Below are 8,170 nucleotides of genomic sequence, written 5' to 3' on the forward strand. Positions count from 1 at the left end.
GCAGGCAAGGCAAGGGGAGATTTTTAGTGTCTGTCTGGGTGTGAAAGCACTGGCAAGGGAAGGTCAGAAACAGCAGGAGCTCTAAGCCCTTAGAGGTCTGGTGTGGGAGAAATGGCTGTATGTTTTAACTTTGTGAGCTGGTCTGTGCGAAGAGTGAGAGTGAGCTTGCGAATGTGTATTGAGAGTGCTGGGAGGCAAGGCAAAAGTACATCCGCAGTGTCTGTCTGGGTGTGAAAGTGCTGGCAAGGGAAGGTGAGGACCAGCAAGAGCATTAAGCCCTTAGAAATATTAAGAGGGAAACATGGCTGTATGTTTTAACTTTGTGAGCTGGTCTGTGCGAAGAGTGAGAGGGAGCTTGCGAATGTGTCTTGGGAGTGGTGGGAGGCAAGGCAAGGGGAGATTCTTAGTGTCTGTCTGGGTGTGAAAGCACTGGCAAGGGAAGGTCAGAAACAGCAAGAGCTCTTAGGCCTTAGAGATCTGGTGTGGGAGAAATGGCTGTATGTTTTAACTTTGTGATCTGGTCTGTGCCGAGAGTGAGAGTGAGCTTGCGAATGTGTCTTGGGAGTGGTGGGAGGCAAGGCAAGGGGAGATTCTTGGTGTATGTTTGGCTGTGAAAGCACTGGCAAGGGAAGGTCAGAAACAGCACCAGCTCTTCGGCCTTAGAGCTCTGGTGTGGGAGAAATGGCTGTATGTTTTAACTTTGTGAGCTGGTCTGTGCCGAGAGTGAGAGGGAGCTTGCGAATGTGTCTTGGGAGTGGTGGGAGGCAAGGCAAGGGGAGATTCTTAGTGTATGTTTGGCTGTGAAAGCACTGGCAAGGGAAGGTCAGAAACAGCAGGAGCTCTAAGCCCTTAGAGCTCTGGTGTGGGAGAAAAGGCTGTATGTTTTAACTTTGTGAGCTGGTCTGTGCCGAGAGTGAGAGGGAGCTTGAGAATGTGTCTTGGGAGTGGTGGGAGGCAAGGCAAGGGGAGATGCCAGGGGGGTGTCTGGCTGTGAGTGCGGTTGGAAGGGCAGTTGAATACAGCACCAGCTCTTAGGCCTTAGAGCTCTGGTGTGGGAGAAATGGCTGCATGTTTGCACTTTGTGAGCTGGTCTGTGCGAAGAGTGAGAGTGAGCTTGCGAATGTGTAGTGAGAGTGCTGGGAGGCAAGGCAAAAGTACATCCGCAGTGTCTGTCTGGGTGTGAAAGTGCTGGCAAGGGAAGGTGAGGACCAGCAAGAGCATTAAGCCCTTAGAAATATTAAGAGGGAAACATGGCTGTATGTTTTAACTTTGTGATCTGGTCTGTGCCGAGAGTGAGAGTGAGCTTGCGAATGTGTCTTGGGAGTGGTGGGAGGCAAGGCAAGGGGAGATTCTTAGTGTATGTTTGGCTGTGAAAGCAGTGGCAAGGGAAGGTCAGAAACAGCAGGAGCTCTAAGCCCTAAGAGCTCTGGTGTGGGAGAAATGGCTGTATGTTTTAACTTTGTGAGCTGGTCTGTGCCGAGAGTGAGAGTGAGCTTGCGAATGTGTCTTGGGAGTGGTGGGAGGCAAGGCAAGGGGAGATGCCAGGGGGGTGTCTGGCTGTGAGTGCGGTGGGAAGGGCAGTTGAATACAGCACCAGCTCTTAGGCCTTAGAGCTCTGGTGTGGGAGAAATGGCTGCATGTTTGCACTTTGTGAGCTGGTCTGTGCGGAGTGAGAGTGAGCTTGTGAATGTGTAGTGAGAGTGCTGGGAGGCAAGGCAAAAGTACATCCGCAGTGTCTGTCTGGGTGTGAAAGTGCTGGCAAGGGAAGGTGAGGACCAGCAAGAGCATTAAGCCCTTAGAAATATTAAGAGGGAAACATGGCTGTATGTTTTAACTTTGTGAGCTGGTCTGTGCCGCGAGTGAGAGTGAGCTTGCGAATGTGTCTTGGGAGTGGTGGGAGGCAAGGCAAGGGGAGATTCTTAGTGTATGTTTGGCTGTGAAAGCACTGGCAAGGGAAGGTCAGAAACAGCAAGAGCTCTTAGGCCTTAGAGATCTGGTGTGGGAGAAATGGCTGTATGTTTTAACTTTGTGATCTGGTCTGTGCCGAGAGTGAGAGTGAGCTTGCGAATGTGTCTTGGGAGTGGTGGGAGGCAAGGCAAGGGGAGATTCTTAGTGTATGTTTGGCTGTGAAAGCACTGGCAAGGGAAGGTCAGAAACAGCACCAGCTCTTCGGCCTTAGAGCTCTGGTGTGGGAGAAATGGCTGTATGTTTTAACTTTGTGAGCTGGTCTGTGCCGAGAGTGAGAGGGAGCTTGAGAATGTGTCTTGGGAGTGGTGGGAGGCAAGGCAAGGGGAGATTTTTAGTGTCTGTCTGGGTGTGAAAGCACTGGCAAGGGAAGGTCAGAAACAGCAGGAGCTCTAAGCCCTTAGAGCTCTGGTGTGGGAGAAATGGCTGTATGTTTTAACTTTGTGATCTGGTCTGTGCCGAGAGTGAGAGGGAGCTTGAGAATGTGTCTTGGGAGTGGTGGGAGGCAAGGCAAGGGGAGATGCCAGGGGGGTGTCTGGCTGTGAGTGCGGTGGGAAGGGCAGTTGAATACAGCACCAGCTCTCAGGCCTTAGAGCTCTGGTGTGGGAGAAATGGCTGCATGTTTGCACTTTGTGAGCTGGTCTGTGCGAAGAGTGAGAGTGAGCTTGCGAATGTGTATTGAGAGTGCTGGGAGGCACGGCAAAAGTACATCCGCAGTGTCTGTCTGGGTGTGAAAGTGCTGGCAAGGGAAGGTGAGGACCAGCAAGAGCATTAAGCCCTTAGAAATATTAAGAGGGAAACATGGCTGTATGTTTTAACTTTGTGAGCTGGTCTGTGCCGCGAGTGAGAGTGAGCTTGCGAATGTGTCTTGGGAGTGGTGGGAGGCAAGGCAAGGGGAGATTCTTAGTGTATGTTTGGCTGTGAAAGCACTGGCAAGGGAAGGTCAGAAACAGCAGGAGCTCTAAGCCCTAAGAGCTCTGGTGTGGGAGAAATGGCTGTATGTTTTAACTTTGTGAGCTGGTCTGTGCCGAGAGTGAGAGTGAGCTTGCGAATGTGTCTTGGGAGTGGTGGGAGGCAAGGCAAGGGGAGATGCCAGGGGGGTGTCTGGCTGTGAGTGCGGTGGGAAGGGCAGTTGAATACAGCACCAGCTCTTAGGCCTTAGAGCTCTGGTGTGGGAGAAATGGCTGCATGTTTGCACTTTGTGAGCTGGTCTGTGCGGAGTGAGAGTGAGCTTGTGAATGTGTAGTGAGAGTGCTGGGAGGCAAGGCAAAAGTACATCCGCAGTGTCTGTCTGGGTGTGAAAGTGCTGGCAAGGGAAGGTGAGGACCAGCAAGAGCATTAAGTCCTTAGAAATATCAAGAGGGAAACATGGCTCTATGTTTTAACTTTGTGAGCTGGTCTGTGCCGCGAGTGAGAGTGAGCTTGCGAATGTGTCTTGGGAGTGGTGGGAGGCAAGGCAAGGGGAGATTCTTAGTGTATGTTTGGCTGTGAAAGCACTGGCAAGGGAAGGTCAGAAACAGCAAGAGCTCTAAGCCCTTAGAGCTCTGGTGTGGGAGAAATGGCTGTATGTTTTAACTTTGTGAGCTGGTCTGTGCGAAGAGTGAGAGTGAGCTTGCGAATGTGTATTGAGAGTGCTGGGAGGCAAGGCAAAAGTACATCCGCAGTGTCTGTCTGGGTGTGAAAGTGCTGGCAAGGGAAGGTGAGGACCAGCAAGAGCATTAAGCCCTTAGAAATATTAAGAGGGAAACATGGCTGTATGTTTTAACTTTGTGAGCTGGTCTGTGCCGCGAGTGAGAGTGAGCTTGCGAATGTGTCTTGGGAGTGGTGGGAGGCAAGGCAAGGGGAGATTCTTAGTGTATGTTTGGCTGTGAAAGCACTGGCAAGGGAAGGTCAGAAACAGCACCAGCTCTAAGCCCTTAGAGCTCTGGTGTGGGAGAAATGGCTGGATGTTTTAACTTTGTGAGCTGGTCTGTGCGAAGAGTGAGAGTGAGCTTGAGAATGTGTCTTGGGAGTGGTGGCAGGCAAGGCAAGGGGAGATTCTTAGTGTATGTTTGGCTGTGAAAGCACTGGCAAGGGAAGGTCAGAAACAGCACCAGCTCTTCGGCCTTAGAGCTCTGGTGTGGGAGAAATGGCTGTATGTTTTAACTTTGTGAGCTGGTCTGTGCCGAGAGTGAGAGGGAGCTTGAGAATGTGTCTTGGGAGTGGTGGGAGGCAAGGCAAGGGGAGATTTTTAGTGTCTGTCTGGGTGTGAAAGCACTGGCAAGGGAAGGTCAGAAACAGCAGGAGCTCTAAGCCCTTAGAGGTCTGGTGTGGGAGAAATGGCTGTATGTTTTAACTTTGTGAGCTGGTCTGTGCGAAGAGTGAGAGTGAGCTTGCGAATGTGTATTGAGAGTGCTGGGAGGCAAGGCAAAAGTACATCCGCAGTGTCTGTCTGGGTGTGAAAGTGCTGGCAAGGGAAGGTGAGGACCAGCAAGAGCATTAAGCCCTTAGAAATATTAAGAGGGAAACATGGCTGTATGTTTTAACTTTGTGAGCTGGTCTGTGCCGAGAGTGAGAGTGAGCTTGCGAATGTGTCTTGGGAGTGGTGGGAGGCAAGGCAAGGGGAGATTCTTAGTGTATGTTTGGCTGTGAAAGCACTGGCAAGGGAAGGTCAGAAACAGCAGGAGCTCTAAGCCCTAAGAGCTCTGGTGTGGGAGAAATGGCTGTATGTTTTAACTTTGTGAGCTGGTCTGTGCCGAGAGTGAGAGTGAGCTTGCGAATGTGTCTTGGGAGTGGTGGGAGGCAAGGCAAGGGGAGATGCCAGGGGGGTGTCTGGCTGTGAGTGCGGTGGGAAGGGTAGTTGAATACAGCACCAGCTCTTAGGCCTTAGAGCTCTGGTGTGGGAGAAATGGCTGCATGTTTGCACTTTGTGAGCTGGTCTGTGCGGAGTGAGAGTGAGCTTGTGAATGTGTAGTGAGAGTGCTGGGAGGCAAGGCAAAAGTACATCCGCAGTGTCTGTCTGGGTGTGAAAGTGCTGGCAAGGGAAGGTGAGGACCAGCAAGAGCATTAAGTCCTTAGAAATATCAAGAGGGAAACATGGCTCTATGTTTTAACTTTGTGAGCTGGTCTGTGCCGCGAGTGAGAGTGAGCTTGCGAATGTGTCTTGGGAGTGGTGGGAGGCAAGGCAAGGGGAGATTCTTAGTGTATGTTTGGCTGTGAAAGCACTGGCAAGGGAAGGTCAGAAACAGCAAGAGCTCTAAGCCCTTAGAGCTCTGGTGTGGGAGAAATGGCTGTATGTTTTAACTTTGTGAGCTGGTCTGTGCGAAGAGTGAGAGTGAGCTTGCGAATGTGTAGTGAGAGTGCTGGGAGGCAAGGCAAAAGTACATCCGCAGTGTCTGTCTGGGTGTGAAAGTGCTGGCAAGGGAAGGTGAGGACCAGCAAGAGCATTAAGCCCTTAGAAATATTAAGAGGGAAACATGGCTGTATGTTTTAACTTTGTGAGCTGGTCTGTGCCGCGAGTGAGAGTGAGCTTGCGAATGTGTCTTGGGAGTGGTGGGAGGCAAGGCAAGGGGAGATTCTTAGTGTATGTTTGGCTGTGAAAGCACTGGCAAGGGAAGGTCAGAAACAGCAAGAGCTCTTAGGCCTTAGAGATCTGGTGTGGGAGAAATGGCTGTATGTTTTAACTTTGTGATCTGGTCTGTGCCGAGAGTGAGAGTGAGCTTGCGAATGTGTCTTGGGAGTGGTGGGAGGCAAGGCAAGGGGAGATTCTTAGTGTATGTTTGGCTGTGAAAGCACTGGCAAGGGAAGGTCAGAAACAGCACCAGCTCTTCGGCCTTAGAGCTCTGGTGTGGGAGAAATGGCTGTATGTTTTAACTTTGTGAGCTGGTCTGTGCCGAGAGTGAGAGGGAGCTTGAGAATGTGTCTTGGGAGTGGTGGGAGGCAAGGCAAGGGGAGATTTTTAGTGTCTGTCTGGGTGTGAAAGCACTGGCAAGGGAAGGTCAGAAACAGCAGGAGCTCTAAGCCCTTAGAGCTCTGGTGTGGGAGAAATGGCTGTATGTTTTAACTTTGTGATCTGGTCTGTGCCGAGAGTGAGAGGGAGCTTGAGAATGTGTCTTGGGAGTGGTGGGAGGCAAGGCAAGGGGAGATGCCAGGGGGGTGTCTGGCTGTGAGTGCGGTGGGAAGGGCAGTTGAATACAGCACCAGCTCTCAGGCCTTAGAGCTCTGGTGTGGGAGAAATGGCTGCATGTTTGCACTTTGTGAGCTGGTCTGTGCGAAGAGTGAGAGTGAGCTTGCGAATGTGTATTGAGAGTGCTGGGAGGCACGGCAAAAGTACATCCGCAGTGTCTGTCTGGGTGTGAAAGTGCTGGCAAGGGAAGGTGAGGACCAGCAAGAGCATTAAGCCCTTAGAAATATTAAGAGGGAAACATGGCTGTATGTTTTAACTTTGTGAGCTGGTCTGTGCCGCGAGTGAGAGTGAGCTTGCGAATGTGTCTTGGGAGTGGTGGGAGGCAAGGCAAGGGGAGATTCTTAGTGTATGTTTGGCTGTGAAAGCACTGGCAAGGGAAGGTCAGAAACAGCAGGAGCTCTAAGCCCTAAGAGCTCTGGTGTGGGAGAAATGGCTGTATGTTTTAACTTTGTGAGCTGGTCTGTGCCGAGAGTGAGAGTGAGCTTGCGAATGTGTCTTGGGAGTGGTGGGAGGCAAGGCAAGGGGAGATGCCAGGGGGGTGTCTGGCTGTGAGTGCGGTGGGAAGGGCAGTTGAATACAGCACCAGCTCTTAGGCCTTAGAGCTCTGGTGTGGGAGAAATGGCTGCATGTTTGCACTTTGTGAGCTGGTCTGTGCGGAGTGAGAGTGAGCTTGTGAATGTGTAGTGAGAGTGCTGGGAGGCAAGGCAAAAGTACATCCGCAGTGTCTGTCTGGGTGTGAAAGTGCTGGCAAGGGAAGGTGAGGACCAGCAAGAGCATTAAGTCCTTAGAAATATCAAGAGGGAAACATGGCTCTATGTTTTAACTTTGTGAGCTGGTCTGTGCCGCGAGTGAGAGTGAGCTTGCGAATGTGTCTTGGGAGTGGTGGCAGGCAAGGCAAGGGGAGATTCTTAGTGTATGTTTGGCTGTGAAAGCACTGGCAAGGGAAGGTCAGAAACAGCAAGAGCTCTAAGCCCTTAGAGCTCTGGTGTGGGAGAAATGGCTGTATGTTTTAACTTTGTGAGCTGGTCTGTGCGAAGAGTGAGAGTGAGCTTGCGAATGTGTATTGAGAGTGCTGGGAGGCAAGGCAAAAGTACATCCGCAGTGTCTGTCTGGGTGTGAAAGTGCTGGCAAGGGAAGGTGAGGACCAGCAAGAGCATTAAGCCCTTAGAAATATTAAGAGGGAAACATGGCTGTATGTTTTAACTTTGTGAGCTGGTCTGTGCCGAGAGTGAGAGGGAGCTTGAGAATGTGTCTTGGGAGTGGTGGGAGGCAAGGCAAGGGGAGATTCTTAGTGTATGTTTGGCTGTGAAAGCACTGGCAAGGGAAGGTCAGAAACAGCACCAGCTCTAAGGCCTTAGAGCTCTGGTGTGGGAGAAATGGCTGGATGTTTTAACTTTGTGAGCTGGTCTGTGCGAAGAGTGAGAGTGAGCTTGAGAATGTGTCTTGGGAGTGGTGGCAGGCAAGGCAAGGGGAGATTCTTAGTGTATGTTTGGCTGTGAAAGCACTGGCAAGGGAAGGTCAGAAACAGCACCAGCTCTTCGGCCTTAGAGCTCTGGTGTGGGAGAAATGGCTGTATGTTTTAACTTTGTGAGCTGGTCTGTGCCGAGAGTGAGAGGGAGCTTGAGAATGTGTCTTGGGAGTGGTGGGAGGCAAGGCAAGGGGAGATTTTTAGTGTCTGTCTGGGTGTGAAAGCACTGGCAAGGGAAGGTCAGAAACAGCAGGAGCTCTAAGCCCTTAGAGGTCTGGTGTGGGAGAAATGGCTGTATGTTTTAACTTTGTGAGCTGGTCTGTGCGAAGAGTGAGAGTGAGCTTGCGAATGTGTATTGAGAGTGCTGGGAGGCAAGGCAAAAGTACATCCGCAGTGTCTGTCTGGGTGTGAAAGTGCTGGCAAGGGAAGGTGAGGACCAGCAAGAGCATTAAGCCCTTAGAAATATTAAGAGGGAAACATGGCTGTATGTTTTAACTTTGTGAGCTGGTCTGTGCCGAGAGTGAGAGTGAGCTTGCGAATGTGTCTTGGGAGTGGTGGGAGGCAAGGCAAGG

The sequence above is a fragment of the Pelecanus crispus genome, chromosome 2 (assembly GCF_030463565.1).
Source record: "Pelecanus crispus isolate bPelCri1 chromosome 2, bPelCri1.pri, whole genome shotgun sequence".
Taxonomy (NCBI): Eukaryota; Metazoa; Chordata; class Aves; order Pelecaniformes; family Pelecanidae; genus Pelecanus; species Pelecanus crispus.